This window comes from Condylura cristata, unplaced genomic scaffold (assembly GCF_000260355.1).
Source record: "Condylura cristata isolate star-nosed mole 26May11 unplaced genomic scaffold, ConCri1.0 scaffold00015, whole genome shotgun sequence".
NCBI lineage: Eukaryota > Metazoa > Chordata > Mammalia > Eulipotyphla > Talpidae > Condylura > Condylura cristata.
In genome coordinates this window covers 8,724,542-8,734,983 of record NW_004567116.1, presented here as the reverse complement: position 1 = coordinate 8,734,983, position 10,442 = coordinate 8,724,542, and the positions used below count along the sequence as shown (strand labels likewise).

Below are 10,442 nucleotides of genomic sequence, written 5' to 3'. Positions count from 1 at the left end.
AAAAAAAAAAAAAAATACACTGTCTCTTCATCTGTCAAAATATCCTGAGCTTATCTCTTGCTCAGGTGTAGTTCTGTTACAGTTTTGACAGTTAAGGTCCCTCCTCTTAACTACCACATATCAAGAGGGATAGACGGTCAGTTTATCAAGTGCTATTATGTTATTTTTGAGCACTGTATTATGTCCACTAGTCTTTTCTTTGTAATTAATAACTAATCTGAGGAATGACTGTGTAAATATCCCATTTGCCAACAAACTTTCACCCAGTGGTTTTATCATCCACTGGTGAGTTGCTGAAAGCTAAAGCTCAAGTTCAACAAAAAAATTAACAACTCCATTATAAAACCTTAACAGACACGTCATCAAAGATAGATAGCAGATAAACATGTGAAAAAATGCTTTCTATGTCATGAGCAAAAAAGTAAATCGAAACTGTGCAGTGAAACACCATACTCACCTACTAGAGTGTCCAAAATCTAAACCCTTGTCAGCACCAAAGGGTTGTCATTGTTCGCTGTTGGTGGGAATGCAAAATGGGGTAGCTCTTTTGGAAGACACTTTAATAATTTCTTGCAGTAAACATTTTCTTACCATATGATCCCGCAATTATGCCCTTTGGTATTTACACAAAGTAGTTGAAATCTCATCCCTAGCTGGAGATTAGAGGCCTCACTGCAGAAATTCAGTGTCCTCAGAGAAAACAGATCTATAAACTGACACTTAAGGTTTCCTTTCAATTGAAAAAAATAAATGGGGTGGGGTGTCAGATTTCCTAAAACTGCCAGCCTCACTCTTCAACACCCTGAGCTTGTCTTGCTACTTCATGTTCAAGTGTGAGTGGGGTAACCACACTTCCTTGCAGGAAGCTTCTACATGACCGCCAGTGTTTTTCATGCTAAGGCAAAGGTGCTCAGGAGGTGGCAATGAGAATATCTCCTGTAGACTTTGATAATCCTCCTCCTGTACCTTACTGATTCAGAGTTGCCAAAAAAACTGAAGTCCAGCCTTCTAACATTAGGGAGGAACTCTGGATGGGTCTTACTGCTGCTTCTGAGGATTTTCAGCAGTCCTCCCATTTTCAGCTCCATCTGCCTCTCTAGGAGGTACCTGAGGGATCAGATATCTGATCCCTGTAATTCCGAAGTTTTTCTTGGATGAGCTCCCTTTGTTTAGGGTTACTTCCTCTGCTGATTTGGATATCAGTTTTGCTCTGTTGATTCAGTTATCTGCTCTTTTGATGCTACCTCTGTGCCTGTTCATCATGTGTTTATACTTTTTTAAAGTGACCCTCTTATTTATCATTTTGCTGATGTTTTCAGCAATGAGCGATAAATTGAAACTATCATGCTTAATTTCTTCACTCCCCACCCCCCTAATATTTTGCTAACACCTCTGTCATTTGTTATTTCCTCTCCCTTTTTGCCCTTGGGGTTTAATAGCTTTTATATTTCTGTGCTTTTAATTGGTGATTGGGAAAGACAGATGAGAATTTTGTTTTTAATTGAGCTCAAAAAAATCAAGACTCAGTATTTGAGCCCCTCGAAGCAGTCAAATTTTATTCTGAGAATTGTTTTCTCTAAACATGAGTTTGTCGTGGGTCCAAAATGTAAAGAAATGTGGATGCTGAATGTGGGCGAGGAAAACAAATGCTGGAATTAATCACGTCACTGATTTCTAAAGACTACACCTTGGAGAGGCAAATGCTCTATACCTTTCTTTATCTGGCTTCTTGGTTATCAGTTTGGGTTGAAGAGAGAAATATTTTTATCTATTTAAATAAACTCTTAAAATTATTTTAAAAGATTTATTTATTCATGTATACAGAACTGGGGTACAGGCCAGAAGTGCAGAGGTGGTGAGAGGATTCACCAGAGACAGAGTGGGGAGCAGAACTGGCTGACTGACAAGTATACTGTGGAAGGGAGCAGCGGGAGGGTCAGGAGTTGCCTGCCTGGGGATGTGGATCACCTCCGGCTATGGGTCGAATTTGCACTAAAGTGGTTGCTGCTAGCTTGCAGTGCTGTGTCCTAGCCCGTTGAGCCACCTGGGAGGACTTAGACTCTTAAAATATTTTCATTTAAAATTAACATTTCAAGACCTCCCTGGTGGCAGAGTGGGTTAAAGCACAGCACTGCAAGCCATAGCTGCTTCAGTGTGAGTTCTATCCCTGGCCCCGGAGGTGACCCACATGGTGCCGCAGACCCCTCTGTTTTGCCCGCTGCTCCCCTCAGCAGTGTACTTTGTTAGTCAGCCTGTTCTGCTCCTCATTCTGTCTCTGGTGAATCTTCTCATCATGCCTGTACCCCGGTTCTGTATGTATAAATAAATCTTTTTAAAAAATTAAACATTTCAGTAAAAAATTCAAGTAAATTACAGTAAAAATTCAATTCTACTTTCAGCTAAATGCTTCCCTTAGTTGATTACTCATTTATGTTTGAGTTGTGTTGTAGAATCGTCTGTATGGCATTTGGGTGCTGGTGAATATATACCATGACAAGGTATATATTTAATGGTATCCTGTGAATGCTTGTGGACATTAAGAGGTAAATAACATAAAGGCTACCATCTTAATCATGTTTTTTTGTTTCTTAACCACTTTTAAGTATATAGTTCAGTTGTATTTAACACATGGTACAGCCTGCCCTACCAATGATGTCCATAAAATTTTCATTTTGTAAAACTGAAATGACATGAAACAGTAACCCCCAGCTTTCCTCCCTCAGGCTGTGTCATTTTACTTTCTTTGTGAATTTGACTACTCTTAGGTAGCTCATCTAAGTGGAATCACTGTATTTGTGGTTTTGTGTCTACCTTATTTCACTTAGTTTAATGTCTTCAAGGTTCCCCATGTTAGAGCACGTGGCAGAATTTCCATTTTTAAGGCTGAATATATTCCACTGTTTTCATACAGGAAATTTTGCTTACCCGTTTTATATATATATATATATATATATATATATATATAAATTTTTTTTTTTTAAAGATTTATTTATTTATGCATACAAGAGCTGGGGTGTAGGCCAGAGATGCAGGGGATAAGAAGATTCACCAGAGAGAGTGGGGAACAGAACAGGAAGAATGGCTGAAACACACTGCTGAGGGGAGCAGCAGGTGAGACAGGAGAGGTCATCTGCAACATGTGGGTCAGCTCCCTGGCTGGGGATTGAATTTGGATTGCAGCGCCTGCGGCTGACTGGCCTCACAGTGCTGTGTCTTCACCCCTTGTGCCACCAGGGTTACCCCTCCAGTTATATTTTTAGATAATTGTTTAAAAACTCTTTAATGTGATACATATAGTGTACGTGTTCTAAACACTGTTGGAAACTCAACAACAATTATTTGTTATAAATTTCTATTCGTGAAAATGATATTCAGAGAATGTTGCTAAATTGAAATTGCTATTGAAGACAGTTTTCTTTATTAAATACCTTAAGTCCTGAAGAGAGGCCTTAAATGAGGTTATTTTTCAAAAAGAAAAGCTACAAGTGGCGAGTCTTGTGAAAATAGGTGTTGATGAAGCTTGAAGGGACAGCAGTATTTGTGGGAGCATTAAGATGTATAAATATATCTTAGACCTAATTAAGCCAGTTTGGAAAAAAGGTGACACTTGATAAATTTAATCAAACATATGTGAGTGGAAACCACATAGAATTTTCTAAAAATATCTGAAATTATACATAATAATTGGGTTATGTCTCTAAGGGCAAAAATTACTAATAAAGAAAATAAAGCAGGTGCTTAGTTCTGATGAGCTTACATGTTCAGCATATTATCAGGTAAAGGACAAGAAATTTAAAAGTTAGCAGAAGAGTTTTTAACATAACTGAGAGACTAGAATGCCCAGAAGTAAAATGACCTTGACCTGAAATCAATGGTGACCTCCTTTGTCTTAGTTTTCTCACAGCTGGTGCACTTGCCGCCCTCATGGAGTCTCTACCCTTCATGTAGACAGCACTGCTTGTAATTATAGCATGCTGGCAGTGGCCAATGTGGGAGTGGTCTCTGAAGTTTAAAGAAAGTCAAGGCCTGTAGACGCTTCTTCTAAAAAACAGATTTTTAGAAGTTATTCATGGTGGCAGTGCAACTCCTGATTCTGGTGTAGCAGACATGAGCAGCAGCTTCTTGGGTATAGCTGGACTGGGGCTATGCCCATGCTCCTGGGCAGGGGTGAGGTCTGCCAGGGCAGGGGTGAGGCCTGCCAGCACAGGGCAACAGCATGTTGCCTTGCAGAGGACGGTGTGGGATCTACTGATCTCACTCCTCCAGTAACCAAACCACATAGGAAGAATAGAGAGCTTGACCGGAATAATGGCCCCTTGGGTAGCTGAGGCTACCTCCTTGGAGCACTTAACACGGAGACCAAGATGTCAGTTGTCCCCAAGGGTGCCTTGAACCCCATCTGTTGTTCAGCACTGATCTTCATTTGCAGATGTGCAGTCTTTAAAACCTTCTCCTTAAAGGATGAAAATCAATGATTTCAGATTTGTTGATGGGCAAGGAAGAGATAAATATCTTCCAGGGGCTTGATCTGATGTCCAGGTTGGTTATAGGAATCTGCTTCTTGTCCCTGTTTCCACTGGCCTTTGCTTCAGGCCTTCATCATAGCCCTAGAGCACTGTGGTCTCCCCTTCTGGGGCCTCCTGCAACACTGGCATTGTCTGGTTGGCATGTTCTTGGAACAGAAGGGCTGTAGACTCTTGGTTATATACTTTAAAGTTATCTTGCCCCTGGAGTAGAACAGTATATATTAAGTCATTATGGGATAGTACCCATTGACCATTTTACAATTTTAGTATCTCAAAATGATCCTTTAGGACAGGCGACATGTTGGGCCCTTGATGTTTCTCTTTCTACTTGGTAACTTTATTTCTCAATCAATAAATTTCATTTAAGGTATATAAACTACCTCTTGTAATTAAGTTCTCTGCAAGCTCTTGACTGAGCTAATACAGTTTTCTCAGTATGTGCATCCAAGAACTAGGTCTGGTCCAGGAACCAGAAACCACCAGCTGTTTGCTGGTTTCAGTGTCCTTCCTACCAGCAATCCTCTGGTTACCTTTCCAAAATAACATCACCTGTTTTCCCTGCTGACTTTGAATGAAGAACCTTGAAATTCAGACTAATGAGTTTGCTGAAAGATCTGAAGCATGGGAGCAATGTGATAACAAAATGTTTAATTTATTAAGATAGGCTTTCAGGGCCTTCCTGGTGGCCTGAGAACTGAGTCTCAGTGCTACCACTGAGCTCAAGGTTTACCATAACAACCCAAGTTCTAGCCCAGGTCAGGGAGCTAGCCCATATGGCGCAGCAGACCTCTCTTGCAGGTCTCGCCCACTGCTCCCCTCAGCAGTGTATTTCAGTCAGTCAGCCTGTTGTGCTCCTCACTCTGTGTCTGGTGAATCTCCTCACCCCCAACATCCCCTACCCCCCACCCCCCACAACTCTGGCCTACACCTCCGTTGTTGTATGCATAAATAAAAATAAATCTTCAAAAAAACCTCAGTGGTTTGCCTGAGGTTTATAGTGTAGCTTAGAAGGTGTTAGGGAAAATTTCCCTGTAACTTCTTAATTCACTACCTGGGAGAGGAGCAGTTAGCAACACTAAAGAGAAGTTTTTAAAAAAAGATTTTTTTAATTTGTGCGTACAGAACTGGGGTACAGGCCAGAGGTGCAGGGGCGATGAGAGGATTCACCAAGAATTTTTTATTAAGATTTATTTATTTATGCATTCAAGAACTGGGATATGGGCCAGAGATTGAGGAGTAAGAGGATTCACCAGAGACAGAGTAGGGAACAAAACAGGTAGATTAAAGAAATATACTGCTGAGAGGAGCAGCAGGTGAGTCAGGCAGGGTCTGTTGCCCTGTGGGTCAGCAGTAGCAGCAGATAGCTTTGCAGTGCTGTGCTTTAACCCCTTGTGCCACCAGGGAGGCCCAAAGAGCTTGCTAAAGGCTGCAGAGTATTTGCAACAGGAGTACTCAAAATGGTGGTTAGAATTTAGAAATTAAGTCTAACTTAGTAAGGGAAAGGAATGGGGAGATAAGGCCTTTATAGGAAGAACAAATAGGTTTCTTTAGGAAAGACAAATGTGTCTTTAAGCTAACAATGGGAGATAAGAAAATTTGTGCTAGCATTTGTTTATAGGTGCAGTGGTCTTTCCATCTTCAATACCATGAAGCTCCCCGAGACTGGGATATATGATAGGTTATTCTTGGTCTCTCGTCTCTCTCTGGGAAGTAGAATCCAACACAAAATAGGAAATGATGGTAGTCCTCATTTCTCAGAAGTTTTTTCTCTCAGTTAAGGAAACTTCAAGTTTTCTTTCTGCATCTGTTGAATCTCAAATGTCTTCATCTTAAAATAATCTTTATGCCAAAGTGGCATATTTTGGAATGCCATATCCTGATCCCCTGCAAAGATCAAGTAACTTACCAAGTGAGTCTCTCTTCCAGATAAGAAATGAGACCAGGATACATTGGTATTTTTGGAAATGAAAATGAAGCAAATGTAGAGGATTTGTAGCAAAAGAGTTCCAAGGATTTAGTAACTGACTAACACATACAGGCAGAAAATAGGGAAGAATTTAATTATAAATCACTTTTTTTAATTAATTTTTTAATTTGGGCCTACCTGGTGGTGCAAGGTGTTAAGTTACAACACTATGAAGCTACCTGCAGCCACTGCAGCATGAGTTCACTCTCCAGCCACAGAGCTGACCCACATGGCACAGCAGACCTCTCCTGACCTGCCCCCTGCTCCCCTCAGCAGTGTATTTCAGTTAGTCTGCCTGTTCTGCTCCCCCTCTGTCTCTGGTGAATCCCTTCACCCTGGTACATCTGTCCTGTACCCCAGTTCTTGTATGTATATATAAATAAGTCTTTTTTTTAACTTATTTTTTATTTATGTATGCATAAAAGAGCTGGGGTATAGGCCAGAAGTGCAGGGGTGGGGGTGTGAGCAGATTCACCAGAGACAGAGTGGGGAGCAGAATAGGAAGATCTACTGGAATACACTGCTGAGGGTGGTATCAGGCAAGGCAGAAGAGGTCTGTGCACCATGTGGGTCAGCTCCCTGGCCAGGGATTGAACTCACATGCAGTGACTGGCTGTAGCATGATAGTGCTGAGACTTTAACCCCAGCACCACCAGGAGGCCTGTAAATTACTTTGAAGGTTTGCACAGAATTTCCCTTTATACTCCTTGGTACAATCAAAGAAGGAATTTTGCAAAGAGCAAAAGCAAAGTATAGGGTAAAGTTTATCTTGCATTAATACTGTAAAGGATGAATTAATTGATTGATAGACTAGCCTAAGGCAATAGCAAGCACTGAGAGAGAGCTTTTTCCCAATTGGAGACCTCACCCTTTTTAGCTCAATAAATAACTGCAGTTGCATGATCCTTTTAGTGCTTCCATGGTAGGAAAAGTCACAAGTCACTGTGCCATGATAATGTTGCATTGGTAGATACTATGGTGGAGGGAACTATTCCAGATCAGGTGTAAAATAAGGGGATTAGAGTCCTCCAGCAATCCTTAGCTCTGTTGTGTTGCTTCAGGGCCTTGACTTGGTTAACCTTTTAAAGGGTCTTTTAAAACACTTGTTAGTGTTCCTTTTAACCTAAATTAGGAAGGTCTGAAGGTGGGTATACATTTCAGACAATAGGCCCCAGAAGAGAAGTCCTTTATAATTTGCACCACTTTTGGCTTTAATTTATTCTTGGTCACAGAAATGCTCCTGTGGCATCTTATTCAGTTATTTCTTCTTTCAGGTATCTTATTTCTCTTTCATTGTTTTCTATTTCCACTCCCATAACCCCATCAATTTGTTCTTTTATCCCTATATTATAGGGAAAATCCTTTTAACAGAACAGCTTGAGCACTTTCCCTACATTCTTCCTGTAGGTAACTGAATCCCTTCCTCACACTCACTCTGAAACCTTACTCTCCAGTCATTAGCAACATAATGCCAAGCCCAGTGGCCACTTTCTCACTTCTTGAGAATGAAGGAAACCAGAATATGTCATCCCCAAATATGTCTTTTTGACTTACTTAGAGTTGAAGGCAATTAAGAAGCAGCAAATACTGAGCCTGTACCTCCCTTTTCTGCCAGAGGGCAGGATATAAATTCTCCTTTTCCTGGAGATTCTTATCAGCCCCATAAGAATCTGCAAACAAACCTGACACCATTAGTCTTTTCCCATAAGTTTCCCTTCCCACAGTTTGCTGCCCTTGGGTGCCTGACACTGCTTTCCTTTGCCATCATTCCTCCACAGACGTATTGTTCTTCACTGGGAATCCTGTATACCTGCAGTTCTAAATCCCAGCTTGAGTTGCTTTTCGTTGAGGTTTCTCCTAAGTACATGATTATGTGCCGGGAGTTTTTCTTTTGTTAATTTGTCTTTTTGTTAGACAAACTAACAAAAGTTGAAATCCTAAAATGGGTAGGTGGAAAGTTTTGCTTTCTCTGCAAGAACTTTATATTGTTTGTCTATTTCTTCTGTTTTGAAACTTATTTCCCTGGGATTTCAATGAAAACTGCTCAGAAGTCACTTTGCCAATTTTTGATTAGTTATAACATTTCTATGTATGGTTCTTTAACGCAGCTGTTTTATGAGGGTCATTGTTATTTTCTTTTTTCTATTTGCCTTGATGATTTAATCTGCTTTAGCTTTTTAACTATTCTTTTTTGAGATTATTCACTTTTGTCTCCAAAGTTATCATCAGTCTTAACCTTTTCCATTACTATTAGAGTTGGATCTATTATTAAATAAACTGAACCAACTGCCAAAAAATAATGAACCTTAATCCCTATCTTATACCATGTACAAAAATTAAGTTTAGGGGACCTCCCTAGCAGCACAACGGGTTAGGATGCAGCACTGCAAGCGGCAGCCACTTCAGTGAGAGTTTGATCCCTCGCCCCAGAGGTGACCCACATGGTGTGTAAACCTCTCCTGACCCACCTGCTGCTCCCCTCAGCAGTGTATTTCAGTCCATCTGCCTGTTCTGCCCACCACTCTGTCTCTGGTGAATCCTCTCACCACCATCACCCCCACACACTTCTGGCCTACACCCCAGCTCTTGTATGTGTAAATAAATCTTAAAAAAAAAAAAAAATTGAAAACAGGCAAAACTAATCCTTAGTGGTGGGGCCAAAATAATGGTTAACTTGTAAAGGGGTTATTAGCAGAAGAGACACAAAACCTTTTAGATTATTGGAAATGGACTGTAACCTAATCTAGATTGGTGTCATATTGGTATTTACATAAAACTGTACACAAGATTGTGTATTTTACTACATGTAAATTATACCTCAGTAAAGAACAGGAGGTTGTTTTTCATAACTTGTTTTCATCACTTCCTGTTTTAGCTCTCTCCTTCTGTTCATACCTTTTCTTAAATGCTAGCTCTCCCTCTGGCTCCCTGATACTGTAAATTGAACACTGTTAACCTTGGTTCCCAGGTACCCAAGTTTAAAACCCTAACACCTTTTTACACTTTTTTCTGCCAAAAATCCTTAAATCATGGAGACTCTTCCTTTAAAATATTTTCCATCCGGGCCCTCCCTAGTGGCGCAAGGGGTTAAAACACCATACTATAAAGCTGTCCCAAAGCCACTGCATCCCATGCCGGGCCGCTGACCCATATGGCATTTTAGACCTCTTCTGACCCATCCACTGCTCCTCTCAGCAGTGTGTTTCAGTAGATCTGCCTGTTCTGCTCCCCACTCTGTCTCTGGTGAATCCTCTCACCCCCCTGCACCTCTGGCCTGTACCCCAGTTCTTATATGCATAAATAAATACATCTTTTAAAAAATAAAATATTTCCCATCCATGCTGTTTTCAGATCATGTCTGTGCAAGTTTTAACATTGATCACAGCCTAATTTATCACCAGGTCTCTCTAATTGGTTTCCCTGCTTGCTTTTTATATTCAAAGCTATTCTGCTTTATACTACCAAAGATAATCTGCCTAAAGCACCACTCATGAGATACTAGCATTCTGGTTGTGTTACTTCCTCTCCTCAAAACCTTGAGGGGGGAGGGAGGTCAGGTTGTAACATTGCATTGGGGACTCACTTCTGGCTCTAGTACTGATCCCCCTCCAGAAACAGTCCTCTGGAAAACCAGAATATTTAAAAGTTCAAATCCATTTTGAGCTCTGTTCATGCTCTTCTCACCCTAAATGCTTTCTTCCTCATACCAGCCCCATCTCAAACAGCTTCAGTCTGCTGGGGGTGGGGGAGAATAATGTGATCTATGAAATCCATAAACCCCCTAAAATTATATCCACTGTTTCTGTGTATGTGCATTTTTTTTTTTTAAGATTTATTTATTTATTCATACAGAACTGGGGTACAGGCCAGAGATGAGGAGGGTGAGAGGATTCACCAGAGACAGAGCGGGAAGCAGAACAGGCAGATTGATGAAGTACACTGCTGAGGGG

The 10,442-nt window shown here is 40.8% G+C and overlaps 1 protein-coding gene across 4 annotated transcripts in view; it reads left to right on the top strand.

Moving 5' to 3' along the window:
• The window catches only part of ATG13 (autophagy related 13), a 37,105-nt gene that overhangs the window by 5,325 nt on the left and 21,338 nt on the right, over positions 1–10,442 (top strand). The window lies entirely within an intron of this gene.